Here is a 9,534-nt window from a genome sequence, read left to right as displayed (position 1 = left end):
TGGGCTGCCTTGGCCTTGGCATGGCATGCTGCTGGCCTTGGCTTGGCATGGCGTGCTGCTGGCTTTGGCTGGCCTGCATTGGCCGTGGCATGGCATGCTGCTGGCCTTGGCCTTGGCATGGCCTGCTGCTGGCTTTGGCTGGGCTGCCTTGGCCTTGGCACGGCATGCTGCTGGCCTTGGCTTGGCATGGCATGCTGCTGGCTTTGGCTGGCCTGCCTTGGCCGTGGCATGGCATGCTGCTGGCCTTGGCCTTGGCATGGCATGCTGCTGGCTTTGGCTGGCCTGCCTTGGCCGTGGCATGGCATGCTGCTGGCCTTGGCCTTGGCATGGCATGCTCCTGGCTTTGGCTGGGCTGCCTTGGCCGTGGCATGGCATGCTGCTGGCCTTGGCCTTGGCATGGCATGCTGCTGGCTTTGGCTGGGCTGCCTTGGCCGTGGCATGGCATGCTGCTGGCCTTGGCCTTGGCATGGCATGCTGATGGCTTTGGCTGGGCTGCCTTGGCCGTGGCATGGCATGCTGCTGGCCTTGGCTTGGCATGGCATGCTGCTGGCTTTGGCTGGCCTACCTTGGCCGTGGCATGGCATGCTGCTGGCCTTGGCCTTGGCATGGCATGCTGCTGGCTTTGGCTGGCCTGCCTTGGCCGTGGCATGGCATGCTGCTGGCCTTGGCCTTGGCATGGCATGCTCCTGGCTTTGGCTGGGCTGCCTTGGCCGTGGCATGGCATGCTGCTGGCCTTGGCCTTGGCATGGCATGCTGCTGGCTTTGGCTGGGCTGCCTTGGCCGTGGCATGGCATGCTGCTGGCCTTGGCCTTGGCATGGCATGCTGATGGCTTTGGCTGGGCTGCCTTGGCCGTGGCATGGCATGCTGCTGGCCTTGGCTTGGCATGGCATGCTGCTGGCTTTGGCTGGCCTGCCTTGGCCGTGGCATGGCATGCTGCTGGCCTTGGCCTTGGCCTTGGCATGGCATGCTGCTGGCTTTGGTTGGCCTGCCTTGGCCGTGGCATGGCATGCTGCTGGCTTTGGCTGGGCTGCCTTGGCCTTGGCATGGCATGCTGCTGGCCTTGGCTTGGCATGGCATGCTGCTGGCTTTGGCTTGCCTGCCTTGGCCGTGGCATGGCATGCTGCTGGCCTTGGCCTTGGCATGGCATGCTGCTGGCTTTGGCTGGCCTGCCTTGGCCGTGGCATGGCATGCTGCTGGCCTTGGCCTTGGCATGGCATGCTGCTGGCTTTGGCTGGGCTGCCTTGGCCGTGGCATGCCATGCTGCTGGCCTTGGCCTTGGCATGGAATGCTGCTGGCTTTGGCTGGCCTGCCTTGGCCGTGGCATGGCATGCTGCTGGCCTTGGCCTTGGCATGGCATGCTGCTGGCTTTGGCTGGGCTGCCTTGGCCGTGGCATGGCATGCTGCTGGCCTTGGCCTTGGCATGGCATGCTGCTGGCTTTGGCTGGGCTGCCTTGGCCTTGGCATCGCATGCTGCTGGCCTTGGCTTGGCATGGCGTGCTGCTGGCTTTGGCTGGCCTGCATTGGCCGTGGCATGGCATGCTGCTGGCCTTGGCCTTGGCATGGCCTGCTGCTGGCTTTGGCTGGGCTGCCTTGGCCTTGGCACGGCATGCTGCTGGCCTTGGCTTGGCATGGCATGCTGCTGGCTTTGGCTGGCCTGCCTTGGCCGTGCCATGGCATGCTGCTGGCCTTGGCCTTGGCATGGCATGCTGCTGGCTTTGGCTGGCCTGCCTTGGCCGTGGCATGGCATGCTGCTGGCCTTGGCCTTGGCATGGCATGCTCCTGGCTTTGGCTGGGCTGCCTTGGCCGTGGCATGGCATGCTGCTGGCCTTGGCCTTGGCATGGCATGCTGCTGGCTTTGGCTGGGCTGCCTTGGCCGTGGCATGGCATGCTGCTGGCCTTGGCCTTGGCATGGCATGCTGATGGCTTTGGCTGGGCTGCCTTGGCCGTGGCATGGCATGCTGCTGGCCTTGGCTTGGCATGGCATGCTGCTGGCTTTGGCTGGCCTGCCTTGGCCGTGGCATGGCATGCTGCTGGCCTTGGCCTTGGCCTTGGCATGGCATGCTGCTGGCTTTGGTTGGCCTGCCTTGGCCGTGGCATGGCATGCTGCTGGCCTTGGCCTTGGCATGGCATGCTGCTGGCTTTGGCTGGGCTGCCTTGGCCGTGGCATGGCATGCTGCTGGCCTTGGCCTTGGCATGGCATGCTGCTGGCTTTGGCTGGGCTGCCTTGGCCTTGGCATGGCATGCTGCTGGCCTTGGCTTGGCATGGCGTGCTGCTGGCTTTGGCTGGCCTGCATTGGCCGTGGCAGGGCATGCTGCTGGCCTTGGCCTTGGCATGGCCTGCTGCTGGCTTTGGCTGGGCTGCCTTGGCCTTGGCACGGCATGCTGCTGGCCTTGGCTTGGCATGCCATGCTGCTGGCTTTGGCTGGCCTGCCTTGGCCGTGGCATGGCATGCTGCTGGCCTTGGCCTTGGCATGGCATGCTGCTGGCTTTGGCTGGCCTGCCTTGGCCGTGGCATGGCATGCTGCTGGCCTTGGCCTTGGCATGGCATGCTCCTGGCTTTGGCTGGGCTGCCTTGGCCGTGGCATGGCATGCTGCTGGCCTTGGCCTTGGCATGGCATGCTGCTGGCTTTGGCTGGGCTGCCTTGGCCGTGGCATGGCATGCTGCTGGCCTTGGCCTTGGCATGGCATGCTGATGGCTTTGGCTGGGCTGCCTTGGCCGTGGCATGGCATGCTGCTGGCCTTGGCTTGGCATGGCATGCTGCTGGCTTTGGCTGGCCTGCCTTGGCCGTGGCATGGCATGCTGCTGGCCTTGGCCTTGGCCTTGGCATGGCATGCTGCTGGCTTTGGTTGGCCTGCCTTGGCCGTGGCATGGCATGCTGCTGGCTTTGGCTGGGCTGCCTTGGCCTTGGCATGGCATGCTGCTGGCCTTGGCTTGGCATGGCATGCTGCTGGCTTTGGCTGGCCTGCCTTGGCCGTGGCATGGCATGCTGCTGGCCTTGGCCTTGGCCTTGGCATGGCATGCTGCTGGCTTTGGTTGGCCTGCCTTGGCCGTGGCATGGCATGCTGCTGGCCTTGGCCTTGGCATGGCATTCTGCTGGCTTTGGCTGGGCTGCCTTGGCCGTGGCATGGCATGCTGCTGGCCTTGGCCTTGGCATGGCATGCTGCTGGCTTTGGCTGGCCTGCCTTGGCCGTGGCATGGCATGCTGCTGGCCTTGGCCTTGGCATGGCATGCTGCTGGCTTTGGCTGGGCTGCCTTGGCCGGGGCATGGCATGCTGCTGGCCTTGGCCTTGGCATGGCATGCTGCTGGCTTTGGCTGGGCTGCCTTGGCCGCGGCATGGCATGCTGCTGGCCTTGGCCTTGGCATGGCATGCTGCTGGCTTTGGCTGGGCTGCCTTGGCCTTGGCATGGCATGCTGCTGGCCTTGGCTTGGCATGGCATGCTGCTGGCTTTGGCTTGCCTGCCTTGGCCGTGGCATGCCATGCTGCTGGCCTTGGCCTTGGCATGGCATGCTGCTGGCTTTGGCTGGCCTGCCTTGGCCGTGGCATGGCATGCTGCTGGCCTTGGCCTTGGCATGGCATGCTGCTGGCTTTGGCTGGGCTGCCTTGGCCGTGGCATGGCATGCTGCTGGCCTTGGCCTTGGCATGGCATGCTGCTGGCTTTGGCTGGGCTGCCTTGGCCGTGGCATGGCATGCTGCTGGCCTTGGCCTTGGAATGGCATGCTGCTGGCTTTGGCTGGCCTGCCTTGGCCGTGGCATGGCATGCTGCTGGCCTTGGCCTTGGCATGGCATGCTGCTGGCTTTGGCTGGGCTGCCTTGGCCGTGGCATGCCATGCTGCTGGCCTTGGCCTTGGGGCTGGGCTGCCTTGGCTGCGGTTGTCATCACTAGACGTGCGTTGCGTGCGAAGGCGTGCAAAGGCGTGCGCGACCATGTGCGCAACACGCGCACCGTGGTCAAAAAGACCACGCGCGCGGTATTCGCACAGGCCACGCTGCCCACGCCGCCGGCATGCCAGGCCAGGCTGCCCTGGCCGGCTGCATGCCAGGCCGCCCAGGCCGTGCTGCCCAGGCCGGCTGCATGCCAGGCCGCCCAGGCCGTGCGCATGCCATGCCGTGCTGCCCAGGCCGGCTGCATGCCAGGCCGCCCAGGCCGTGCGCATGCCATGCCGTGCTGCCCACGCCGCGGGCATGCCAGCCCGGCTGCATGCCAGGCCGCCCAGGCCGTGCGCATGCCATGCCGTGCTGCCCACGCCGCGCGCATGCCAGGCCGCCCACGCCCGCGCGCATGCCACGCCATGCTGCTCTAGGCCGCGCCCAAGGCCGCGGTCCAGGCTGCGCAAGGCCGCGCCTAGGCCGCGCAAGGCCGCCCAAGGCCGCGCCCAGGCCGCGCAAGGCCGCGCCCAGGCCGCGCCCGAGCCGCCCAAGGCCGCCCAAGGCCGCGGTCCAGGCCACCCAAGGCCGCGGTCCAGGCCGCCCAAGGCCGCGGCCGAGCCGCCCCAGGCCGCAGCCCAGGCCGCGGTCGAGCCGCAGTGCATGTAACCCAAGGCCGCAGCCCAGGCCGCGCCCAACATGGGGCGTACCTGACACTGCCTTGCCCTGGGCAAGGGAGGTGCCCCCCCCTTATAATAGCCTGTTAAGCCCTTTTCAATCTGGCAGGAGGAAACATCAAGCATGTTCGAGGAGTCATAATGGGGTTTTTTTAAAAAGTAATGGTTTTTTGCCAAAACTTTCAACATGAAAGTTGTAGGAAATAATTTAATACACCATAAAAAAAATTAAAAAAAATATTTTTTTACCGGAAATATTTTATTTTAATTTATTTCGATTTTAATACTTTAAAAATAATAAAAATTAATAAAAATGGTCAAAAAATTATGGAAAAATTCCAATAATTAAAGGATGATTCACTAGTAATTATAGAAATTATTAAATTATTTTTTCATTTTTTTTATTTTATTTTGATTTTTTTTGCCAAATAAGGACTTTAAAAATTCGAAAACCTCAAGGAAAATTGCAAAAAAATAGGGAATGACATTTAAAATTGATTGTAGTGCATTTTTAATTGTGTTGCACGGTTTGGATAAGATTATAAAAGAATCATGTTCAAAAAGATCGATCAAGGCGGTGGCATGCCATGGCCTTGGCCTTGGCCTTTGCCCGCGGCCTTGGCCTTGGCCTTGGCCATGCCTTGCACAGGGACTTGGCCTTGCCCACTGCCTTGGCCTTGGCCTTGGCCTTGGCCTTGACCATGGCATGGCATGCTCGCCGAGGCCGTGGCATGCCTTGCTGCTAGCCAAGGCCGTGGCGTGGCATGCTCGCCGAGGCCGTGGCATGCCTTGCTGCTAGCCAAGGCCGTGGCGTGGCATGCTCGCCCAGCCCGTGGCATGCCATGCTCGCCCAGCCCGTGGCACGCCATGTTGGCCCAAGGCATTGGCATGGCATGCCGGCCAAGGCATGCTGGCCAACGCTGCACAAGGCGGTGCCATGGCATGGCATGCTGACCAAGACCGTGCCATGGCATGTTGGGCGACGCCGTAGCAAGGCATGCGGGCCGAGGCCGTGGCATGGCATGTTGGGCGACGCCGTAGCAAGGCATGCGGTCCGAGGCCGTGGCAAGACATGCGGGCCGTGGCATGGCATGGCATGCGGGCCGAGGCCGTGGCAGGACATGTTGGTCAAGGCTAAGGCATGGAACGCCGGGCAACGCGGTGGCATGGCATGCTGGGCAACGCGGTGGCAAGGCATGCGGGCCGGGGCCGTGGCATGGCATGTTGGGCAACGTCGTAGCAAGGCATGCGGGCCGAGGCCGTGGCATGGCATGCGGGCCGAGGCCGTGGCATTGCATGTTTGGCGACGCCGTCGCAAGGCATGCGGGCCGAGGCCGTGGCATGGCATGTTGGGCGACGCCGTAGCAAGGCATGCGGGCCGAGGCCGTGGCATGGCATGCGGGGCGAGGCCGTGGCATGGCAAGTTGGGCGACGTCGTGGCAAGGCATGCTGGCCGAGGCTGTGGCAAGGCATGCGGGCCGAGGCCGTGGCAAGGCATGCGGGCCGAGGCCGTGGCGTGGCATGCGGGCCGAGGCCGTGGCTTGTCATGCGGGCCGAGGACGTGGCTTGGCATGCGGGCCGAGGCCGTGGCATGTCATGCGGGCCGAGGCCGTGGCATGGCATGCGGGCCGAGGCCGTGGCATGGCATGCGGGCCGAGGCCGTGGCATGGCATGCGGGCCGAGGCCGTGGCATGGCATGTTGGGCGACGCCGTGGCAAGGCATGCGGGCCGAGGCCGTGGCATGGCATGTTGGGCGACGCCGTCGCAAGGCATGCGGGCCGAGGCCGTGGCATGGCATGCGGGCCGTGGCCGTGGCAGGGCATGTTGGGCGACGCCGTGGCAGGGCATGTTGGGCGACGCCGTGGCATGGCATACGGGCCGAGGCCGTGGCATGGCATGTTTGGCAACGCCGTGGCAAGACATGCGGGCCGTGGCATGGCATGGCATGCGGGCCGAGGCCGTGGCATGGCATGTTGGGCAACGCCGTGGCAAGGCATGCGGGCCAAGGCCGTGGCATGGCATGCGGGCCGAGGCCGGGGCATGGCATGCGGGCCGAGGCCGTGGCATGTCATGCGGGCCGAGGCCGTGGCATGGCATGCGGGCCGAGGCCGTGGCATGGCATGCGGGCCGAGGCCGTGGCATGGCATGTTGGGCGACGCCGTAGCAAGGCATGCGGGCCGAGGCCGTGCCTCGACATGTTGGCCAAGGCTAAGGCATGGCACGCCGGGCAACGCGGTGGCATGGCATGCAGGGCAACGCGGTGGCAAGGCATGCGGGCCGAGGCCGTGGCATGGCATGTTGGGCAACGCCGTAGCAAGGCATGCGGGCCGAGGCCGTGGCATGGCATGCGGGCCGTGGCCGTGGCATGGCATGTTGGGCGACGCCGTGGCATGGCATGCGGGCCGAGGCCGTGGCATGGCATGTTTGGCAACGCCGTGGCAAGACATGCGGGCCGTGGCATGGCATGGCATGCGGGCCAAGGCCGTGGCATGGCATGTTGGGCAACGCCGTGGCAAGGCATGCGGGCCGAGGCCGTGGCATGGCATGCGGGCCGAGGCCGTGGCATGGCATGCGGGCCGAGGCCGTGGCATGGCATGTTGGGCGACGCCGTGGCATGGCATGCGGGCCGAGGCCGTGGCATGGCATGTTTGGCAACGCCGTGGCAAGACATGCGGGCCGTGGCATGGCATGGCATGCGGGCCGAGGCCGTGGCATGGCATGTTAGGCAACGCCGTGGCAAGGCATGCGGGCCGAGGCCGTGGCATGGCATGCGGGCCGAGGCCGTGGCATGTCATGCGGGCCGAGGCCGTGGCATGGCATGCGGGCCGAGGCCTTGGCATGGCATGCGGGCCGAGGCCGTGGCATGGCATGTTGGGCGACGCCGTAGCAAGGCATGCGGACCGAGGCCGTGCCTCGACATGTTGGCCAAGGCTAATGCATGGCACGCCGGGCAACGCGGTGGCATGGCATGCTGGGCAACGCGGTGGCAAGGCATGCGGGCCGAGGCCGTGGCATGGCATGCTGGGCAACGCCGTAGCAAGGCATGCGGGCCGAGGCCGTGGCATGGCATGCGGGCCGTGGCCGTGGCATGGCATGTTGGGCGACGCCGGGGCATGGCATGCGGGCCGAGGCCGTGGCATGGCATGTTTGGCAACGCCGTGGCAAGACATGCGGGCCGTGGCATGGCATGGCATGCGGGCCGAGGCCGTGGCATGGCATGTTGGGCAACGCCGTGGCAAGGCATGCGGGCCGAGGCCGTGGCATGGCATGCGGGCCGAGGCCGTGGCATGTCATGCGGGCCGAGGCCGTGGCATGGCATGCGGGCCGAAGCCGTGGCATGGCATGCGGGCCGAGGCCCTGGCATGGCATGCGGGCCGTGGCCGTGGCATGGCATGTTGGGCGACGCCGTAGCAAGGCATGCGGGCCGAGGCCGTGGCATGGCATGCGGGCCGAGGCCGTGGCATGGCATGTTGGGCGACGCCGTAGCAAGGCATGCGGGCCGAGGCCGTGGCTCGACATGTTGGCCAAGGCTAAGGCATTGCACGCCGGGCAACGCGGTGGCATGGCATGCTGGGCAACGCGGTGGCAAGGCATGCGGGCCGAGGCCGTGGCATGGCATGTTGGGCAACGCCGTGGCAAGGCATGCGGGCCGAGGCCGTGGCATGGCATGCGGGCCGAGGCCGTGGCATGTCATGCGGGCCGAGGCCGTGGCATGGCATGCGGGCCGAGGCCGTGGCATGGCATACGGGCCGAGGCCGTGGCAAGGCATGCGGGCCGAGGCCGTGGCATGGCATGTTGGGCAACGCCGTGGCAAGGCATGCGGGCCGAGGCCGTGGCATGGCATGCGGGCCGAGGCCGTGGCATGTCATGCGGGCCGAGGCCGTGGCATGGCATGCGAGCCGAGGCCGAGGCCTGGGCATGGCATGCGGGCCGAGGCCGTGGCATGGCATGTTGGGCGACGCCGTAGCAAGGCATGCGGGCCGAGGCCGTGCCTCGACATGTTGGCCAAGGCTAAGGCATGGCACGCCGGGCAACGCGGTGGCATGGCATGCTGGGCAACGCGGTGGCAAGGCATGCGGGCCGAGGCCGTGGCATGGCATGTTGGGCAACGCCGTAGCAAGGCATGCGGGCCGAGGCCGTGGCATGGCATGCGGGCCGTGGCCGTGGCATGGCATGTTGGGCGACGCCGGGGCATGGCATGCGGGCCGAGGCCGTGGCATGTCATGCGGGCCGAGGCCGTGGCATGGCATGCGGGCCGAGGCCGTTGCATGGCATGCGGGCCGAGGCCGTGGCATGTCATGCGGGCCGAGGCCGTGGCAAGGCATGCGGGCCGAGGCCGTGGCATGGCATGCGGGCCGAGGCCGTGGCATGGCATGCGGGCCGAGGCCGTGGCATGGCATGTTGGGCGACGCCGTAGCAAGGCATGCGGGCCGAGGCCGTGGCATGGCATGCGGGCCGAGGCCGTGGCATGGCATGTTGGGCGACGCCGTAGCAAGGCTTGCGGGCCGAGGCCGTGCCTCGACATGTTGGCCAAGGCTAAGGCATGGCACGCCGGGCAACGCGGTGGCATGGCATGCTGGGCAACGCGGTGGCAAGGCATGCGGGCCGAGGCCGTGGCATGGCATGTTGGGCAACGCCGTAGCAAGGCATGCGGGCCGAGGCCGTGGCATGGCATGCGGGCCGTGGCCGTGGCATGGCATGTTGGGCGACGCCGGGGCATGGCATGCGGGCCGAGGCCGTGGCATGTCATGCGGGCCGAGGCCGTGGCATGGCATGCGGGCCGAGGTCGTTGCAAGGCATGCGGGCCGAGGCCGTGGCATGTCATGCGGGCCGAGGCCGTGGCAAGGCATGCGGGCCGAGGCCGTGGCATGGCAAGTTGGGCGACGCCGTAGCAAGGCATGCGGGCCGAGGCCGTGGCATGGCATGCGGGCCGAGGCCGTGGCATGGCATGTTGGGCGACGCCGTAGCAAGGCATGCGGGCCGAGGCCG

Source organism: Camellia sinensis, chromosome 14 (genome assembly GCF_055761805.1).
Source record: "Camellia sinensis isolate YWXY chromosome 14, ASM5576180v1, whole genome shotgun sequence".
In the NCBI taxonomy this organism is placed as follows: domain Eukaryota; kingdom Viridiplantae; phylum Streptophyta; class Magnoliopsida; order Ericales; family Theaceae; genus Camellia; species Camellia sinensis.
Note: the sequence above shows the minus strand (reverse complement) of the source record.